Here is an 8,477-nt window from a genome sequence, read left to right as displayed (position 1 = left end):
ACGATTAAGCATATATGTCCTATGTAAAATTATGCATATATAGTACTAATACATATTCATGGGGAGGGGCATTAAATGCACGATATACATAGATTAGATATACATGAATTAGATTATAGAAAAGAAAACTTTAATTTATTTCTAAAAAAAATATTTTTGAGCACCTGTTTTGTACCCGTCCACGATTCAAGGCACTGGGAATACAGCAGTGAAAAACAAGCAAAACAACAGACAAAAATTGCTGCTGTCATGGAGCTAACATTATAACAGTAAAGGAGACAAACTTAAAATAAAATTATGTATATTCATTTTTATTTTGAAAATTATGTAAATATATGTGGCAAGGAAATACATACAGAACAAATAAAGCAGGAGAAGAAAAGGATTTGGAGAATAAGGAAGGGCGTTGCAATGCTAAATAGAGTACTCCCCACTGTTAGTTTCCTGTGACTGCTATAACAAATTATTATATCATCAACTCAAAAGTCCCACAACTTATTATCTAAATTATCTAAATCAGGTGTGGGTGAGACCCTAAGTATCATCTTGAAGCAAAATTCCTTTGTCTCATCTCTGGACCTATAAAAATAGAAAATATGTTACAAATGATGGGAAAGACCTAGGATAATAGTCATAGACACTCCTATTTCAAAAGAGAAAAATAAGGAAGTAAGGAAAAGTTATAAGTGGTTTCAAAATTCAACCAGGCAGGCTTTAGTCTATAAGCTCTGGGAGGGGAGTAATCCTTTGTGGTTCAAGGTTATGCCCTTTTGGCCCATACCTCTGCTCTTCTGCTCTTTGGGTGACACCTCCACCCTCTGGGTCTGGTCTTTGACCTCTAAGCCTGCATCACTACCAGCCGTAGAGTCATTCTTCCTGTTTCTTGAAAGGCAGCTCATGTTTGTAGCTGACTAATCACTTCAGCTTGTTTCCTGACTTTAGAATGTTAAGCCCAATAGCCTTCTTTCTTTTTGCCTTGTCTCTGTTTCTGTAAGTCCTGGATGTCAGTGTTCTTGGTGGTATTATGATATTCCTAAAAACTTTACAGACCTCCTATATATGTCACAGAAATTTGCATCATCGGATAGTATGGTCCTTCTCCTTCATTAATCTTTCCTGGATAACCCCATCTCTGCTTCTGACTTCTGCTGAGATGGTTCAGTGGATCCATGAGTATACATATACCTAATTCCTAGGCACTAACAAAAGAATGTCTAGCCATACTTTGGGACTTCTGTCCAGAGCACAATTTTCTAATACTGAATCTCATAATTTTAGCATTTTTTGCATCCTGGGAAGGCTGAAAATTTCCCAAATCATCCACTGCTGGTTTATTTTTGCTTAACAGATTCTTCCCCAATTTCTTTCTTTCTTTTAATGTTTCACTATAAGCAAAAGAACAAAACAACATACATCTTCAACATTTTATTTGGGAATGTCTTCAGCTAAATATTGAAATTCATAGTTTACATGTTCTGCTTTCCAATTGCTAAGGACATAACTAAACTAAGTTTTCTGCTGCTATATAGCAAAGATAGTGTTTTATCCAGTTTCCAATAAGAGATTTCTCATTTCCTTCTGTGCTCTCACCAGAAAACCCTTTAGCATTCATATTTCTCCCTAGATTCTGTTTATGATGATACGTATATTCTCTAAGATGATAGAAATTTTGTCTACTGAACTCCTCAGTTCATTCCAAGCCCTCACTGGCAGAGTTTGAACAATCTGTTAAAAGTAATATACACATTTTTTGTCATGCTTTTCAAAATTTTTCTAACCTCTACCAATTACTAAATTCCAAAGCCACTTCCTTATTTTTAATTGCTTGTTACAGCAGTATCCTGCTTCCCAAAGCATTACTAAAATATATACTGTAGTTCCCCCTTACCAGCTTTCCAGTTTCAGTTATGCATGGTCAACCAAAGTCTAAAAATATTAAATGGAAAATTCCAGAAATAAGCAATTCATAAGTTTTAGATTTCTCACCATTCTGATTAACATAATGAAATTTTGCACTGTTCTGTTCAATATTACCTTAGATGTGAATCATCCCTTTGTCCAGTGTATCCACGCTTTATATGGTACTTGCCTGTTAGTCACTTAGTAGCTGTCTTAGATATCAGATTGGCAGATCATAAGAAGAAAATTGTAAGTACGGTACAATAAGATATTTTCAGAAAGAGAGGCAGAGAGACCATATTCATTTAACTTTTATTACGGTATATTGTTATAATTGTTCTACTTTATTATAAGTTGTTGTTAATCTCTTACCATAATTAATTCTAAACTAAACTTGATCATAAGTGTGTATATACAAATTGGGACCTCCCAAAAAAGCAAAATTATTTTTGGGAGGGTAAGCCCCTTGTAGTACAAGCTTTTCCCACTAGGTAAGTGTTCTAGGAACCCATCAGCACCAGTGTACGAGCTAGCATTGTTGTGAGCTGCATTTGGCTTCAGTGAAAAAATTTTTTGGAGATTCTTGAACGTGTTGGCCCATTTCATGAAGGGTAATTAATGAGCATACTTGCCCAGACTGTGCTGAGTCCTTAGCAGTTTTTGACCAGATTTATTTGAAATAATTGGCTATAATAATTTAAACATTTATTGCAGGTCCCATACCTTTAGGGCAGGCCCACAGGTTGGAAATTTAGATGAAAGTTGATGTTCAATCTTGAGTCCAAATTCCATAAAACAACAAGGCCGGAAACTCTGGCAGAGTTTCTATGTGGTAGTCTTGAGGATAATTCCTTTTACAGAAAATCTCAGCATTACTCTCAAGGTCTTCAATTTACTGGATAAGTTCTACCCACGTTATCTGCTTTACTAAAAGTTTACTGATTTAAATCTTAATCACATCTTAAAAATATCTTCATGGCAATATCTAGACCGTTCTTTGAGCAAACAACTGGGCATTGCAGCGCAGACAAGTTAACATATAAAATTAAAAATCACACTAACACGTTCCACAGAAGGATGGAGTGAAGAAGCAAATCATATACTTATCTGGGAGAAATACTTTTAGGCAGAGGGAAGGATAGGAGGTATCAGGGCTCTCAAGCCATGAAAGATATTCGGGTTTTAATTTTGAGAGTGAAGAGAAGCAAGTGGAGGATTTGCACAGAAAAAAAGTCATGACTAAGTCAGATCTGTTCCTTCTGGGAACAGATTAAGGTCAAATTATTTCAGTGATATAGATAGGAGAGATTGAGATTTGGAATAAGAAGACAGAGGTGGAAAGGATAAGAAATGTTCAGATGTTGATAAATTTTGAGGTAGTGACAGCATGCTTTTGTGTCAAATTGGACTTAGGTTTTGAGAAGGAAAGAAATAATGTCAAGGATGACTCCAAATTATTTAGCCAGAAAAACAGGACAAACGACTGAAAGAAGGAATTTACCATTAACTGAGATCGAGAAGATCACATTGAACGGATTTAGAGGAATCAACAAGTGTTTGGCTGTGGTCATGTTACAATTTGGGGGCTTATTAGGCAGTTAAGAGGAATTTGATGTGAACCTTAGATGTTACAAACATAGTGATTAACTTGGGAGTCATTGGTAGGTTGATGATATTTAAAACTATCAGCCTAAATGAGATTATCAAGAGAATAAGTAATGATAGATAAAGAGTGGGGTACATGAACTGAACCCTGAGATACTCTAATGTTCAGAGATAGAAAAAATTACCAAAAAAAAAACTAAGAAGAATAAGAAGAGTCATCAGTAAAATATAAGAAGATTAGGAAAATGTGCTCCGAAGGAAAAAAAACAATTATTTATAAGAAAAAAGTGGTTTTCTGGGTGGATACTCCTGATATGCCTAGGAAGAGATGGCCTAAAATTATCTTTCATATTTAGCAATGGAGCAGTCATTATCAACCTTGCTAAGAGTAGTTTCTGACTGGATAAATTCAAGGGAGAATGTGAGGAAACAAATTTGGCACAGAAAATTTAAATAACAATTAAAAAACACAGAATATATACTGAGGGTCTTTACCTTCTCCTTGAAGCGTAACTGATTTTGATACCCCTGGTGGATAAAATCAATCAGGGATTTTGGCAGCGATAATGATATTATTAGTCACAAATGCTGGGAAGGAAGAATTATTAAGGGATTTATTCTTTTTCCTCCTGGGATTCTCTGCAAGCCCGGGAGAGGAAGATGTCCTTGGGTACCTTTGTTGGTCATAGCCTCTATTAGGGAGAACAATCACTTGATCTCACCAACAATGCAAGCAATGACTGAATTTAAAAACTAAAAGCAAGGAAATAGTACGATACAAAATGAAACAAAAATAAAACACTAATTGCTAAACAATAGAAAGTAGGCCCGGTCTTAAGTTATCTTACCTTTTTCTGTACATAATATTTGCAGATACTTCTCAAGTGAAAAAATGTCAGGAGATTAGAAGTTCAATAAATATTAGGTCTTTCTCTAGAACCTCAAACCTACTTTTTGTTCTGTGGATCCTCTGTTTGGAATATTTCACCAATTGTTTAAAATGAAGAGGAACATGCAGTAGATTTGAAGGTAATCATGGAAGGATGGGTGGTTACAACAGAAATATACGGTAGAAAAAAAAATCTTTTAGTAGTTTTTTATCTGTTCCCATGGAAGGTGAAAAAAAGGATTCAGTGAGGTTATGTCATTTGCACAAATTCTATGTTTTCTAACTTTTAATGCATCATTCTTCCAATTAAAAGTATGAAAAATCCTATGGATTAAGACTCTAGTGAATGAACAATGGAGGAAGGAAAATTAAGGAAGGTATTGTAAGTAAAGACAGATAGAAGATCCTGAAGCAGTGAGAATAATTTAAATTTGATTCAGAAGATGACAGGTAGCCCTGGAGGTTTGAGAAAGGGAAGAATGTGCTCAAAATTGTGAACAAGGAAGATTATTTTGACAGTCTTTGGTACTGACTGAACATTTCATAATATAAAACTGTGTTACAGGTCTTGCAAAAAATAATTTACATCCACTGATTTTCTTCCAATATCACATAAATTATAATATTCTAGGAAGTAGGCTTTTTGTTTTGCCTTGTTTCAGGAGGTCATGCAATTGAGTATATGACTGACACTAAATAGCTCAAACCCCATCATTTTATTTGGCTTAGTACAATTTTCACAATATAAAAATGATTTTGATATTTATTCAAATTGGAAAAGATGTACAATCCCATCAAGTTAATTATTAGCCAAAAAAAAAAAGAGAAATTGTGACATTGTTTAAATAGCAGATGTGTTAATACAGAGTAATTATGTTGACTGAAAATGAGCAGTTCCATCAGGCAGATGCCCAATTTTTTTCCCCAACATTGTCAACACTGAATGTCTTTTAATACACTGGAAAATTACTAGGCAGATTTGAAATAACAAAGCAATCACTGCAGGCTTTGTTTAAGATTTTTCTAGAGAATAGAAAAATGAAATGATTACAGTGATTTGAACAGTTGGAATTTTATAGTTGTTCACTTAGAAAAACAATCTCCCAATTAGCTGACAATTGATAGCTTCTGATATTTTCTGAAATGGTTTCTGCATTAGGAGCATTGATCTGTACTTCTATGCAGTAGGTTACCTGAGAGAAGGTTATCCTCATAGTGAACACATGTAAAGGCTGTACTCACAAATATGCATATTAGACAATTTTAAACGTATTGTTCCAATGGATTACCTATATAGAAATGTGTGTTGCTTGTACTATTAACAGTATGGCAACAATAGAAGTATTATGCTGCATGTTAGGGAATTTGAAAGTTTCATTTTCTTACTATCTAGTTGCCTTGGCTAGGGTTCTGAATGTAATGCTTTCATTTGTCTTTGTAATTGGGGCAGAGAATAAGCAAGTTCATGGGTATTCAAACGTGAGTTAGAAGGCTGAACTTTGATTGTGATTTCTAAGGTCAGGCATGTGAGAGAAGTAGTCTCAGACATTTACTTGTCCAGTGGAGAGAATGGACTGTGAATAGATATTTTGTTAACAGGTATATTAGATAGGTGCTTCCATTATAGCACTGTCTTAAACAAACAGGGCTTAAGTTTTTCACATAGCAATAAACTTTGTGGTAGCTAATAACTTATTTCAGCTTTGTGGATCAACCTTATTAGAACAATTGTTTGAAATCTATTGTGAGCATCTTTCACTCACACCCACAAGATGGCTGCCTCAATTCCAGGCATAACATCCATACTCAAGGAAGTCTGATCGAAAAGCACTGCCTTTATCAGCCATCAGCAGATTCCAGTTTACGTCCCTTGAGCCAGGAATGTGTCATCTGAATATTCTGACATGTAAGGATGTCTGGGGGAGATGTGTCATTTTCACAGTCTCTGTAATGGAAGCAGGCAAGGAAGATCATCTAGGAATGAGTTTGTATTCATTAGTCAGTGAGCCATGTTTAAAATAATCAGTGAATTATACAGAAGAGTTCCCATATTACAAGTCTTATTTATTTGGCTTTACTTAACTCTGTTTAAGAATCCAGTAGAATTTGGAAGAGCATTTACGAATGCAGATATTCAAGGATAATACTTAATGGAGATATGCATACACATGGCCTTGAAATAGTCACCTACATCCTCACATAGGCAGATGGAGGTCATGGCCAGATGTAGATGTCCCTCTTATTAGTTGCTTTCTCTACTTTTTAATAATTTCTAGTATTTGTTAACATAGCTTGACTCTATCCCTGAGAGTCTCCTGAAATTTTGTTTTTTTAAAAAAAATGTTGCCTAAATTATAGATTCAAATGCATATTTAAATTAGCATAATAATGTGAAACATCTATAGTTAATACAATTATTTAAATAATCTTCAATTTAAATTCATTTTGTTTACATGTTCACATTAGTTAAAATATTTGCTTTCTGTTGTTTTGTTAATAGTTCAAGGTTACCTTCTCATTCTTTTGTATAATATCTGGCTTCCTTATGAAAATTCCCTTCTGATTTTTTCAGTGTACAATACTGGTAACATAATTGTGTATAGACTATCTCTCACACAGTTACAACAGCTAGTCATTCTAGAAAGCATGCATTCCCCAATAAAATGTATTTATTATGCAATGTATTTATTATTCTAAACTTTTATGAAAATGATAAAATTAATGAATTCTTGGCTTAAGTTTTAAAAAGATCAGATATTGCTCTATAACATATTATATAAGTTTGCTGACTTAATATACATTTGTTAGACAGTAACAAACAGCATAAAATTACATTCAGTAGCTTCAAAAGACTTTAGCTCTTATAAAGAAATATTGCATTTATCATCAAAATGACCTTATTATGTCTCCTTCTCGAACCTCATTTGAACTTTGAGGTGTTTATAACCTGTCATAAGCAGACTGTTTTAAATTGAAGGACTCTACAGATGTATGAAATTGAGAAACTTTGCCTTTAGGTGAACATTTGCTTTGAAGATATCTGGCAAGCCACACTATCTAAGAATTCAAAAAAAAAAAAAAAAAAAAAAGCAAAAGCATGGAACCAACCCTGCTGCTCATCAAAAGTGAACTGGATAAAGAAAATGTGGTACATATACATGATGGAGTATTATGCAGCCATAAAGAAGGACAGAATTATGGACTTCATGGCAACTTGGATGGATTTAGAGTCTATCATACTCAGTGATCTGTCACAGAAACAAAGAACTGAGTACCATATGTTCTCACTCATAAGTGAATCCTGAACATTTATCACAGCACTAAAAGAGAGGGATCAACAGTGGTGGGATGCTACCAGGGAAGGGAGGACACATAGCATCATTAAGGGTGCCTGATCTTAAACCAGGTGAAGTGAGGACTAGTGGGAGGCCCAAACTTCACCTGGTATATGTAGACCACTCATGTACCTAATTCTGACATATACTCCATGTCTTTAAAACTCCACATCTTTAAAACAATAAGATAAAAAAGTAAAATTAAATAAAGCAAAAAAACTCAAAATATTATTACTAGAGTACTGAGTTAACATGTATGAACTAATGTACCAAGAGTATAAAAGTTAAATGTGTTCTCCTTCAGACTGATAACTACGCTCACACATACATGCCACACACCATTTGTAAAATAAAATGACACAAAAGCTTAATTGTGATCAAGTTCATGTTGACTAATCACTTTAGTCACTGTGGCTTTAATTAAAAAAAGATTAAAAGTAAGGGATGATGTATCAGCCCTTCTGTTGCAAAGGAGTTAGGGTTTCTTTGCTTTCTGGCTTAACAGTGCTATCACTGAGTGCTTAGTTAATCCACTTTGGAGGTTCCGTAATACCACATTTATATATTTCAACTTACTCTCTTTGAAAACTGGAAACAGTTCTACAACACACAGAAAGAAGGAAGATAAATAAAAGTTGCTTCCAAAAGAGGTAGATAGCCGGGCTCGGTGGCTCAGCCTGTAATCCCGCGCCTTGGGAGGCTGAGATGAGTGGATTGCCTGAGCCTGCGGGTTTGAGACCCGCCTGGGC

This window comes from Carlito syrichta, unplaced genomic scaffold (assembly GCF_000164805.1).
Source record: "Carlito syrichta isolate Samal-C Ts95f unplaced genomic scaffold, Tarsius_syrichta-2.0.1 Scaffold288707, whole genome shotgun sequence".
Classification (NCBI taxonomy): domain Eukaryota; kingdom Metazoa; phylum Chordata; class Mammalia; order Primates; family Tarsiidae; genus Carlito; species Carlito syrichta.
The sequence above is the reverse complement of the archived record's forward strand: the minus strand, read 5'-3'. Positions refer to the sequence as shown.